At 42.4% G+C, this 12,446-nt stretch overlaps 1 long non-coding RNA gene across 1 annotated transcript in view; it reads left to right on the top strand.

Moving 5' to 3' along the window:
• The first annotated feature begins 227 nt into the window (after positions 1–227).
• LOC121280191 overlaps positions 228–12,446 on the top strand; it is a 903,449-nt gene continuing 891,230 nt past the window's right edge. The window contains exon 1 of the long non-coding RNA XR_005943559.1: positions 228–336. This is a non-coding gene — a long non-coding RNA (uncharacterized LOC121280191). The remainder of the gene's footprint in view (positions 337–12,446) is intronic.

The raw sequence follows: 12,446 nt of genomic DNA on the forward strand, positions 1-12,446 counted from the left end.
ACCAAGTTGAAACTTGAGAATATGGACGTTTCAATATTTCGGGCAATATTTAAAAAATAATAGCATGCAAGAAACTGCAGGTGAATAAAATGTTCGAATTGACACCAAAACGGAAGAGGACAAAAGCTCTTTGGCACACAGAGAGTTAACAAAGTGTGAGGGCGGAGAGATTTCTCTGAGTTTTAGTGAAGTGCTGCTGCGGAGAACGACAATGCAGGATCTTCTCACATAATTTGCAAAGAAGATAGATACATCCATCCATCCATCCATAGCTCCACATGTTACTTTAACCTCTCGAATCGTTCTTCACTGAGAACCATTCTGGGTTGCGAGAGGGTGAGTGATTGATAACTATTGTAAACATTACTGTATTGTGCAATTTCATAAGAGAATCAGAAATCGAACTAGCTTGGCTTAGAATTTGGAAAAGTTAGGAGTTCATTGCTGACCATAAACTTGAGAAAATTAAATAATGCACAAATTTTATTTTACACACTTTTACACTCTGAAATCTTTAGAATTAGGGATATTACAAAATTAAGACGTTTACTGTTGATCCATCACTATTTTGAGAGCAGTTAACGCTCAGACGAAACACAATTTTCAGTTATTTGGACCAGGCATCTATTTTCAGTTAAACGCGTTCTAGCAGCCCTATTGAACTTGTTAGTTTCAATACATTATTATTGGTGAAACATGCACAACGTTCTGAATCGGCAGCTACATAGAGAATTGTGTTGAAAAATATGAATGAATTGGTGTCAGCACGTCTTTAAACATCAGCAGTCCATTAATGCAACTGGAGAGCTTTGAAATAGTTTTCCCTTTTTCTATGGCTGGAAGCCGTCAGTATCTGTTTCTTATTAGGAGATCTTGGAACTTTGCTGAGCACTCTCCCCATCGCATTTTCTTGGGTCGAAAAAGGATGCATTTCTTTGAAAATTGCAAGATTTATTTTACGATTAAAAAAAAACCCAAGTTCAAGTAACTTTGAAGTGATTGTATTTGTTAACAATAATGCCAAGGTTTTTGGTCTTGGAGGAATTTGTCGGTCGTCTCGTTATGACTGTGGTCTACAAAATTGAGAGGCGACCTCACCTTGACAGCTCGTGCAAATTGACACCTGGTACCGGCAGCCGAGAGACATAGAAGTTTAGAATTTAAGTGATGAGGCATGAACATTAATCTAGCATATTTATCTCGTTGCACACATCTCATAGTTTATTTCGCTCCCATTCTGTGTTGACGAATCAAGGTTTGAGACCGAAAAACTCCTTTTGGGAGCGAGCAGGTCGGTGGCGCGCGCTGCGGTCGCGGGTGTACGCGCACGCCCCCCCCCCCCCCCCGCCCCCTGGTGAGCAAGAAGTCGAAACAAGACCGGTCTTGTGCAGAGCTCCTGCACTTTGTTGTGTTCTGATCGACACAGAACCATTTATTCAGTGACAACAGTGGCAGGGCAGGTAAACATGTTGATGTGTTTTCTAACTGTTCTCCCTATTCCTGGCAACTTAAACGCCTGGTAAAAGTAGTGGAGAAAAGGGTAGTTAGGGAGAGTGGCCGAATGTGGGAAGAGGTGCTCCGCAAGAGTCAGTGCTGGCACTACTGCTGTTCACAATTTATATTAATAATTTGGACTTGGGAATCAAAAGTGTTTTCTAAATTTGCAGATGACAACAAATTGGGGCCGATAGTCATCGCTGAGGAGGACTACAAACAATTAGAATGGGCAAACAGTTGGCAAATAAAATTCACACAAAAATCTGAGGTAGTACATTTAGGTAGAAAGAATAGGGAGGTCACTTTTATTACTTGGAAGATGCAAGTCTGGGGGGGGTGGTGGGTAGAGGAACAAAGGGATCTTGAAGTACAAACACACCAATCATTAAAAGCTGTGCCACTGGTTAGTAAGGCCATTAAAAGAAATAACTAGGAGCTTGGAATGCCTAGAATTGAAAAGTAGGGAAGTTATGTCAAACCCATATTGAACCTTGGTCAGACCACACTTAGAGTGTTGTATGCAGCTCTGGTCACTATATTATAGAAAGCATAGAAAGCATATAGAGGATGCAGAGAATATTTACAAGGATGATATCAGAAATGCATGGGTATATATTTTCGGTAAAGGATTGATAGGCTGGGCCTCTTTTCTCCTAAAAAAAGAAGGCTGAGGGGCAACCTAATAGAGGTTTTTAAAATCGTGAAAGGATTTGATCGAGTGGATACTGAGAGAATGTTTCCACTTGTTGGAAAAGTGTAACTAGAGACCATCAATGTTATGTAGTCACCAAGAAAGGTACTTCTTTATCCAAAGAGTGCTGAGAATGTGGAACTCACTATCGTAGGGAATGGTTGAAGCAAGGCAAGCATATGAGGAAGGAGAGAATACAGTGTTATGATGGTAGATTTAGATCAGGAAAGATGGGAAGAGGCTCGAGTGGAGCATAAACATGGGCATGCACTGGATGGCCTGTTTCAGTGCCATATATCTTTTGCAGGCTGACTGCCCAAAAAGAACCCAGAATATAAGCCTGCAATAGTGAAAATAAGCAATGATATTGAAAGTGTGGAGGGTATTATAACTAAGTTGTAGGTATGCCTAACGTTCCTTTATTCCTTTCCTGAGAAATCAGTGGAAGAGGGAAATATTTATTTTTTAGGGGAACTCTTGAGTATTACCTCTTTCCTATCCTAGAAAACTCCACAACCACCCCCCCCGCCCCCCAGCCCAAATTTTACTCCCAAATTCTTTGCTGCATTTTTGGGCTGTAACTTCTGATAGAGTGGCAATTGATTCGGATTGCCACTCTGCGCAAAATTACTTACCTGGAAATCCAGGCGATCCTAACTTGTGCAACCTTCCAACTCAGGCCAAGCAAGGTCTGGGTAGTGCAGCGCACTCCTGCAGCATATAGATGAGGGCAGCTCAGTTGAAGGTGGGTAAGCCACAACCCCTTTTATATGGCGCAGGTAAGTTTAAAGGTCGAGCCGAGTTTAAAGGCCTTTGACAAGTCAGGGAGAATGTAAATGTATAAGTTAAGTGGATAGGCTTTTGGTGGGGTAGGGGTAGTTGGGAGGTGGGCCTATGGGCAGGTAATCAAGAAGCGGGCCTGGGAGGGTTAGGGGATAGTTGGAAAGTGGGCCTGGAAAGGTGTGGGAGATGGTTGGGAGTCGGGCCGGGGGGTGGGGGAGGTGCATTCGGGCTGGGGGGTTGGGGGGAGCGTAGGGTGGGGTGGGTTGGGGGAGTGGGGTGCGGTGGGCAGTGGATCCTGGGCCCTGGGGTTGGGGTAGTCATGTATCGGCCTTTGGTGGGTGGAGTCGGGAGTCCTGTGGGGGGTCATGGGGTATAGACTCAGGGTGGGGGGTGGGAGTGTGCAGTGGTGGAGGGAGTCCCAGAAGGGTAGTCCAGAGGGGAGAGGGTGTAGTCCCGGGAGGTGGGGTGGGGTCTCAAGGGATTCCTGTGGGGGAGCCGGGTAGGTCAGTGCTATAGTTACCCAGAAGCCAGATGGTTTTAATTCTTTTATCTATTTCTGGATAACTATTGCTGCAATGCAGTCAGAAGCAATCGAAGTTTGTGATTTAAATCGCATTTTCGGATGGTTCCCAGTGCAGGGAAATTGCCCATCAGAAGTTTGAATTTCCCGGACAAATGCTGTACACTCCTTATCTGGGAACTTCTGGGGGGTTTCCCTAGCGCATCTTTGGGGTACACCCAGACACACTGCTATCCGTGTGTTTTTCTCTTTTGAACTGAAATAGTATAGTCTTTGCTCTCTCAGGGGTGTACATTTGCGAGATGTACATCGGTTGCAAGTGTGCAGTATCTGAATGATAAGATTTCTCATGTGATTTATCAGGTGATTCTTTGGTTCTCTCTCTCCCTTCTGAGAGATTTGTTGAGCAGCAAACACTTATAGCTTCTAGAAATTACTCTCTTTACTTCTCATTTTTTATATGTAATAAAATATTGATACTTATGGCTATGCCTACTGTTTAAAGAGGTGTCGACACAATAGTCCTTTCAGTTGAGATGGAGGCTGATGCTATCTTCCAGATCTGCAATTGGTGAATGATTCTTAACTACCAGGTTTTGTAGTTTTTTTTAGAAACTGTAGAAGAGGACCACTGGGGTCCTACCTTTCAAAAGCATCCTTAATCTTAGGAGTTTTGCTTACAGCTGCTTCATCAACATAAGTCAACTGACAGTGATTTTTGCGATCTGCTGAGGTCCTTGCCTTGTACATTATTTAACCTCTAAGACCCCCATATGTGTGCCTGTTCCGGCACACAGACACTCCAGGCACGGAGCTTCATCTGCACACGTCACCAGTATATTTCATGAAATAGCTTAGCGTTTCTGTCATGGTCATACTGCTCACATTGTTTCATACCAGCAAACACATGGATGTCTTCCTCAATTGAATATCTAGGTTGGAGGATGAAAATAAATCACTGCAGATGCTGGAAATCTGAGATAAAAAACAGAAAGTGCTGGAAATACTCAGCAAGTCTGGCAGCATCTGCAGAGAGAGAAGTAAAGTTAATGCATTCGGTTTATATGTAGGCTGTAGGAATGTTCCCACTACAGGAAGAAGTGTCTCACCTATGACCCAAGTCACTGTGCAGCGCTTGTACCTATACCTTCACATGGCTTCTTGCGCCAATCTAACAGATCTAGAAACTTTAACCGAACTCCTTGCGTTTACATAACGTCAATTCACAGTCTTGCCAGCATTCTCAGCTTTGCCATTGGACCTTGAGCAGTGAGCCAGTGAGGCCCAGACCTTGGTAAACTCTGCAAATGGTGAACCATTATCCATACAACTAACCACCCACCTAATTGGGTGCAGTGCTACAGGGATTTTTTTTTTGATCCAAGTGCCATTTATTTTTCAACCTTGACAGCGATAGCCAGTGGCTTATTCAAATGGAGGAGGGAGGGGTGCGTGGGAGGGTTGAGTGTGTCTCAACTGAGCCTTGTCTTTTACTTATCTGGTATTCATATGTGCTCATACAGCAGCCACTGCTTCATAGTGATTATGGGCAGGAACAAGAACCTTACCTAATGCAGGGGCACTGAGGCCAATTGAAGCAACTCTGTTACCAAGCAGCTAATTCACTAAAGATTAGGAAATTTTATTTTACTGAGCTCAGCTGCTTAATAGGTAAATTTACTGACCCATTGGGAGATGGTTCCATCATTTGTCTAAGAAATTAACAGGTGTGAAATCATAAGATATGCTTTGTAGTTTCAACATTTGATGCTAGACTGCATCCTAGGACTTGTTAAGGCTGTTTCCTTAATTACCTGTGGTAATCAAGTTGAAATGTAAAAAAGAGAAAAACAGTCAGTGGAAAAAGAGTGCTCAGATGTGCAACTTCAATTGAAAAGAGGAGAATGCATTCTTATTGCTTCTCTGCTCATCTGCTGTTAGTAAATAGCAGTTTCCTGTATATCTGTCTGCTTCTCTCTGATCACTGTACAATGGACCAATTTGGAGAGGTTTGCCGGAGTCATGGAGTTAAAATACTGGGAGGTGTTTTAAGTATGTTATGACTGACATAAGATGGAAATTTGTGGGTAAAACCGGTGCAGGGGTAGGGGTCTGTGCTTGGCTAATACTGTTGAAAGAGGTAAGCATGGCTGAGTAGCAAAGAAGGGGATGTACGTTAGGATGTTTATGAGCAGGAGTAAGAGGATTGCTAAAGAAGGAGTAGAACCACTTGGAGACAAAGGGGACATCTTCTATTTGTGACAGAATTCTAGAGAGTCTTAAAAATATTTTGCTTTTGAAGATGGTGAAAATGCAACAGGAATACCTGAGAAGAATATATAGAAACAGGTTATTAGCCTTACTGGTCTCTGTCAATTATAATGTTCCACCTGATGCTTCGTCCAAGTCTACATGCACCACCTCCTATTCCTTTCTCCCTTCCTCTTATTTAGCTTCTCCTTAAAGGCATCTATGCTGTTCACCTCAACTGTTCCATGTGGTAGTAAGTTCCACTTTCAAACCACTTCTTGGGTCAAGAATTTTTTCCTGAATCCCCTTTTGGATTATTAGTGACTATTTTCTTTATGGTCCCTAGTTTTGAACTTCCCAACAAGTGAACCATCTTTACTATGTCTATTAAACACTACTATTAAGTCACCCTCATCCCTCTCTTCTGGAAAAAAGAACCCAATCTATTCAGTCTATCCTGAGAGTTACAAACTCCCAGTTCTGGTCTCATTTTTCTAAATCTTTGCACCTTCCCAACTGCCTCTGTATTCTTTTAATAATATAGACCAGAACTGTGCATAGTACTGTAGATCATGGTGCTAACTTTACCCATATAAGACTATCCCTTTTTTTGGTGCCAAAATGCAAATTTAGGTCTATATTCTGCATTTAATTAGGCCTTCCACTTTTCAGCTAATAAATGCATTAGGAGCCGGCCTCAGTTTTTCAGCACCCTTACCTGTTTAGGGTTAGACTTACCTTATAAGTTGGTGCATGGGATCAAGCAGGTGATACGGGCTGCATTGCCAAAAAGATGCGTGGAAGTTGAAGACATGTCCACACATAGCACACTGCATGTTGTGACCGAAATAGATCCTCCTGCCAAAAGAATGAAGTATTGGGCTGTTTTCAAGCTAAAGGTCATAATGTTTGCTAACTCATCAAATAACTGTGCTGCAGCAAGGGAATTCAGTGTTCGTGAAAAACTAGCACGTGAATGGAAGAATAAGGAATCTGCTCTAACGAATATGCCCAAGACGAAATGTGTGATGAGAACAGGAACCAGCCACCGGCCTGATCTTGAGATGCATGTATCAGAATGGGTCCTCGAATAGTTAGGATGGTTACCTTGTCACCAGAAATTCAATGCATATATATGCACTTAAGTGGCCCAAATCAAATCCTGAGTGCAGCAAAGATTTCAGAACAACAGCTAGTTGTCACAGCTGCTTTATGGTACACAAATGTCCAGTATGGCGACAGAATACTGAGATCTCTCAAAGACTACCAGGAGACCTTGATGCGAAAATTACCAGTTTCCAGTGATTCATCATCAGTGGCAAAAACACAAGTACCCATAAGTCACATTGGCAACATGGATGAAAAGCCTGTCAATTTCAATATGCGCAGCAACCAAACTCTGGAGTGGAAAAGTTCAAAAGGAGTTTTAGTGAAAACCATAGGACATGAGAAGACAAGATTCATGATTGTACAAGGCTGCATGACTGACAGAATGAAATTAAAGCTTATGGTAATTTTCACATGTAAAACCATATCATAAATCAGGTTCCCTGCAGGAGTTTTTTTACATGTCCATGACAATGGTTGGATGGACGAGGTTGGTGTAAAGCTTTGGATTAATCACGTGCGGAATAGGTGTCCTTCACAAAGATTGCAGTTTATTAGTGTGGGACATGTGCAGATCCCATATAACCAATGAGATCAAGAGCCATTTGCGACAAAATAACACCCAAGTTGCAGTTATAATGGTGGGGTCTAATGTCTGTCATTCAACCTTTGGGTGTATGCCTCAACAAGACATTTAAGGATCAAGTTTGTGCTGAATTGAATAGGTGAACGGTTGATGGAGAAGGAAACATTCAGAAGGAATGGAAATATGAAAATACCCTGCTTGATGTTTTGTGGTTTTGACATCAATTAATGCATAAACTGTCATCAGATCATTCAAAAAATGCGGCATATCCAAGTCAATGGATGGAGGGGAGATGATTTGTTGTGTAAGGATGATTATGAAATCGAAAGCACCACATCTGATCCAGAATGGAATCCTTATGATGATGCTATAGCCAAAGAGACTCAGGATGAATCCAGTGAACTCTTTGCATCGGATGCTGAAAACTATGAATTTGATGGTTTTTAAAATGTTATGGTTGTGGTTCGAACTATCCTTTGTAGAAATATTTCATTAAATAAAGTATAAAGCGTTGATTTAATTTGAATAATCTTTTTTTTTCACATACCAAAATGGTAATCACCTACACCAACATCAGTGGTTCACGTTTTATATTTAAATTAGTGAACACTTAGGAATCATGGGCCAGTTGAGCTGGCAAATTTGATTAATTGAACTCGATTTCATATAACTAGACCCTGGAGTTTCGTGGAGTAATAGTTTTAATGTGTAAGTTTGCTTTACTTTAACAATTTTTAGTTATAACGCTTAGGAAATTGAACTTTTCAAGTACAGGTTTTTCATGTTTTCCCTTTTGATTTGTGTCTTCTAAAATAGCACCTGTTTCTGATATTAAAAATAAGTATTTTGTCATAGATTGCTGTGAACTTTCAACTCGGATCCCATAATTCATCTTCGACATTTTTTGGATCACTTGGAGAAACAATCTTTTTTTTAAATTCTTTTACGGGATGTGGATGTCGCTGGCTAGGCCAGCACTTATTGCCCATGCCTAATTGCCCTTAAGGTGGTGGTGAGCTTCCTTCTTGAACTGCTGCAGTCCCTCTGGTGAAGGTACACCCACAGTGCTGTTAGGGAGTTCCAGGATTTTCACCCAGAGACAGTGAAGGAACAGCGATATATTTCCAAGTCAGGATGGTGAGTGGCTTGGACGGGAACTTCCAGGTGGTGGTGTTCCCATGTATCTGCTGCCCTTGTCCTTCTAGATGGCAGTGGTCGTGGATTTGAAAAGTGCTGTCTAAGGAGCCTTGGTAAGTTTCTGCAGTGCATTTTGTAGATAGTACACACTGGTACCACTGTTCGTCAGTGGTGGAGGGAGTGAATGTTTGTAGAAGAGGTGCCAATCAAGCAGGCTAGCTTTGCCCTGGATGGTGTCAAACTTTGAGTGTTGTTGGGGCTGCACTCATCCAGGCAAGTGGAGAGTTTTCCATCGCACTCATGACTTGTGCCTTGTAGATCGTGGACAGGATTTGGGGAGTCAGGAAGTGAGATACTTGCTGCAGGGTTCCTAGCCTCTGACCTGCTGTTATATCCGCAGTATTTATATGGCTATGGCTAGTTCAGTTTCTGGTCAGTGGTGTTATAACATGGCAAATGATATGTGCCAGGTGGACCAAATCCACAAAGGAAACTTGGTCGCCCAGTCACAACGGTTTTCAATTTGTATTTATTATGGGAAGATGTGTGCACTGAATTCAGAAGTAATAAGTCCACCAAGACCTTTATAGATTTTAAAAATTAAATTAAAATATTTAATAAAATATAAAATACTTCAAGCACATATATAAGACTACAATTACTTACTACTATGATAACTCCTAAAATTCCTAATTAACCTGACCCCCAGTTACACCCCCTTTAAGGCAATGGTCCAAAATAAAATTTAGATTTAAAACAGGACCAGCAAGTTAACACAATACCCACTTGACAGTGGAATTCCAAATGGCTTTTGCGTAACTTCAGTTTCGTTACATAGCAGACTCAAGCACACATGGCTCAAGGCTTCGTTTAAGGCTTTCTCACACACACCTGTTAGATCTTACTTGGCCTACCTCCCTTATAGGCTTTCATTCTCCTTTATATATGCTTCTCTCTTTATAATATGTAAATTCTATTGTTTCATATGCTGTTGAGACTGTATCTTCCTCATAATATAAAAACTTAAATGTTGGCAATAATATCAGTAACCTTTGGGAGAAATAAACATATTCATTAGCCCTGCTTATCTGGCTAGTTGTAAACAGACTAAGATCCCTTTGAAATCCAAAAATCCCTTCATTTATCTAAAAATGCCAATCCCCTTCACACCTTACATGCTAAGCCACCACCCATGTTTACTCATTAGCATGCCAAGCACCAAGCTTCTTTTGATGACTTCAAATGTAATTAAATCACACAGATCCATCTATACTTACCCCCATAAACCTACTTCACAATAAACCAGAAAAATAGTGTGAAAATTATTGTACTTTAGTCACAATGGTAACCTCCAGGATGCTGGTACTAGGGGATTCAGCGATGGTTATGCCATTGAATGTCAAAGGTTGATGGTTAGATTCTGTCTTGTTGGAGATGGTCATCACCTGGCATTTGTATGGCACTAATGTTACTTGCCACTTGCCAATATCCAAGCCTGGATATTATCCAGGTCTTGCTGCATTTGGGCATGGACAGCTTCAGCCTCTGAGGAATCGTGAATGGTGCAGAAGATTGTGCAATCATCAGCGAACATCCCCACTTCTGACCTTATGATGGAAATAAGATCATTTGATGAAGCAGCTGAAGATGGTTGGGCCTCCTGCAGTGATGACCTGGAACTGAGATGATTTACCTCCAGTAACCACAACCACCTTCCTTTGTGCTAGGTATGACTCCAACCAGCAGAGCATTTACCCCCTGATTCCTAGTGGCTCTAGTTTTGCTAGGGCTTCTTGATGCCAGACTCGGTCAAATGCGGCCTGGATGTCAAGGGAGTCACTGTCACCTCACCTCTGGAGTTCAGCTCTTTTGTACATGTTTGAACCAAGGCTGTGATGAGGTCAGAAATTGAGTGACCCTGGCGGATCCCAAAGTGAGCGTCAGTGAGCAGGTCACTGCTAAGCAAGTGCCGTTTGATAACACTGTTGATGACACCTTCCATCACTTTACTAATGTTTGAGAGTAGATTGATGGGTCAGTAATTGGCTGGGTTGGATTTGTCCTATTTTTTGTGTACAGGACATACCTGGGCAATTTTCCACATTGCTGGGTAAATGCCTGTGTTGTAGCTATGGCAAGTTCTGGAGTACAAGTCTTCAGTACTATTGCCGGAATATTGCCAGGGCCCATGGCCTTTGCAGTATTCAGTACCTTCAGCCGTTTCTTCATCATATATGGAGTGAATTGAATTGGCTGAAGACTGGCATCCATGATGCTGGGGACCTCCTGGAGGAGGCCGAGATGGATCATCCACTCGGCACTTTTGGCTAAAGATTACTGTGAATGCGTCAGCCTTATCTTTGCACTGGTGTGCTGGGCTCACCCATCATTGAGGATGGGGATATTTGTGAATCCTCCTCCTCCAGTGAGTTGTTTAATTGCCCACCACCATTCGCAGCTGGATGTGGCAGGACTGCAGAGCTTAGATCTGATCTTAGTTCTGTCGAAGGGTCATGAGGACTCGAAACGTCAACTCTTTTCTTCTCCGCCGATGCTGCCAGACCTGCTGAGTTTTTCCAGGTAATTCTGTTTTTGTTTTAGATCTGATCTGTTGGTTGTGGAATTGCTTAGCTCTGTCTATCACTTGTTGCTTATGCTGTTTGGTACATAAGTAGTCCTGTCTTGTAGCTTCACCAGGTTGACACCTCATTTTTAAGAATGCCTGGTGTTGCTCCTGGCATGCCCTCCTGTTCTCTTCATTGAACCAGAGTTGATCCCCTGCCTTGGTGTTAATGATAGAGTGGGGAAAATGCTGGGCCATGAGTTTACAGTTTATGTTCGAGTACAATTCTGTTGTTGCTGATGGCTCACAGCACCACATGGGTACCCAATTTTGATTTGCTAGATCTGTTTGAAATCTATCCCATTTAGCCTGCTGGTAGTGCCACACAACATGATGGACGGTATCCTCAATGTGAAAATGGGACTTCGTCTCCACAAGGACTGTGCGGTGGTCACTCCTACCGATACTGTCATGGACAGATGCATCTGCAGCAGGCAGATTAGTGAGGATGAGGCCAAGCATGTTTTTCCCTCCTGTTGGTTCCCTCACCACCTGCCGCAGACCCAGTCTAGCAGCTATGTCCTTTAGGACTATGCCAGCTCTATCTGTAGTGGTGCTACCGAGCCACCCTTCGTGATGGACATTGAAGTCCCTCACCCAGAGTTCATTCTGTGCCCCTGTCACCCTCCATGCTTACTCCAAGTGTTCAACATGGGGGAGTACTTATTCATCAACTGAGCGGGGGAGGGGAATGGGCAGAACGTGGTTATCACTCCGAGGTTACCTTGCCCATGTTTGACCTGATGCCATGAGATTTCATGGAGGTTGGAGTTGATGTTGAGAACCCCCAGGGTAACTCCTCTTGACTATTATTTGAGAAAATGATTTGTCCAGACATGACACAAATTTTAAGATTAGCTTTTCAGGATCACAGAGGGTAATCTCAAGTAACTGTGAAGTTAGTTCACAGTTTATAAACCCAGTTACATCTCATTCAACAAGTGTAACTTTTGCAAGAGTTTTTACAGCAAGGTAAGAGTCATGTTCTTGTCAGTTCATAGATAAACAGTTAGCTATGTGGGTACTTAATGGTTTAAATTACATCACTTATCGATACTGTGATTCTTTCTTCTCTTCTCGTCCGATCGCTGTAGTTCTGACACAGGTTTTTCCGGCTCCTCCTTCCCCAGCTAATGAACTATTGATTGTTGACATGGAGAGAGTTTTTTTAAAATATGGGGGCCGCACCTTTGCCTCCTATGAGAGTTTTCGTGGGCACTGGGATACAGTATGTTGTTCCACACCAAGAAAA

The sequence above is a fragment of the Carcharodon carcharias genome, chromosome 7 (genome assembly GCF_017639515.1).
Source record: "Carcharodon carcharias isolate sCarCar2 chromosome 7, sCarCar2.pri, whole genome shotgun sequence".
NCBI lineage: Eukaryota > Metazoa > Chordata > Chondrichthyes > Lamniformes > Lamnidae > Carcharodon > Carcharodon carcharias.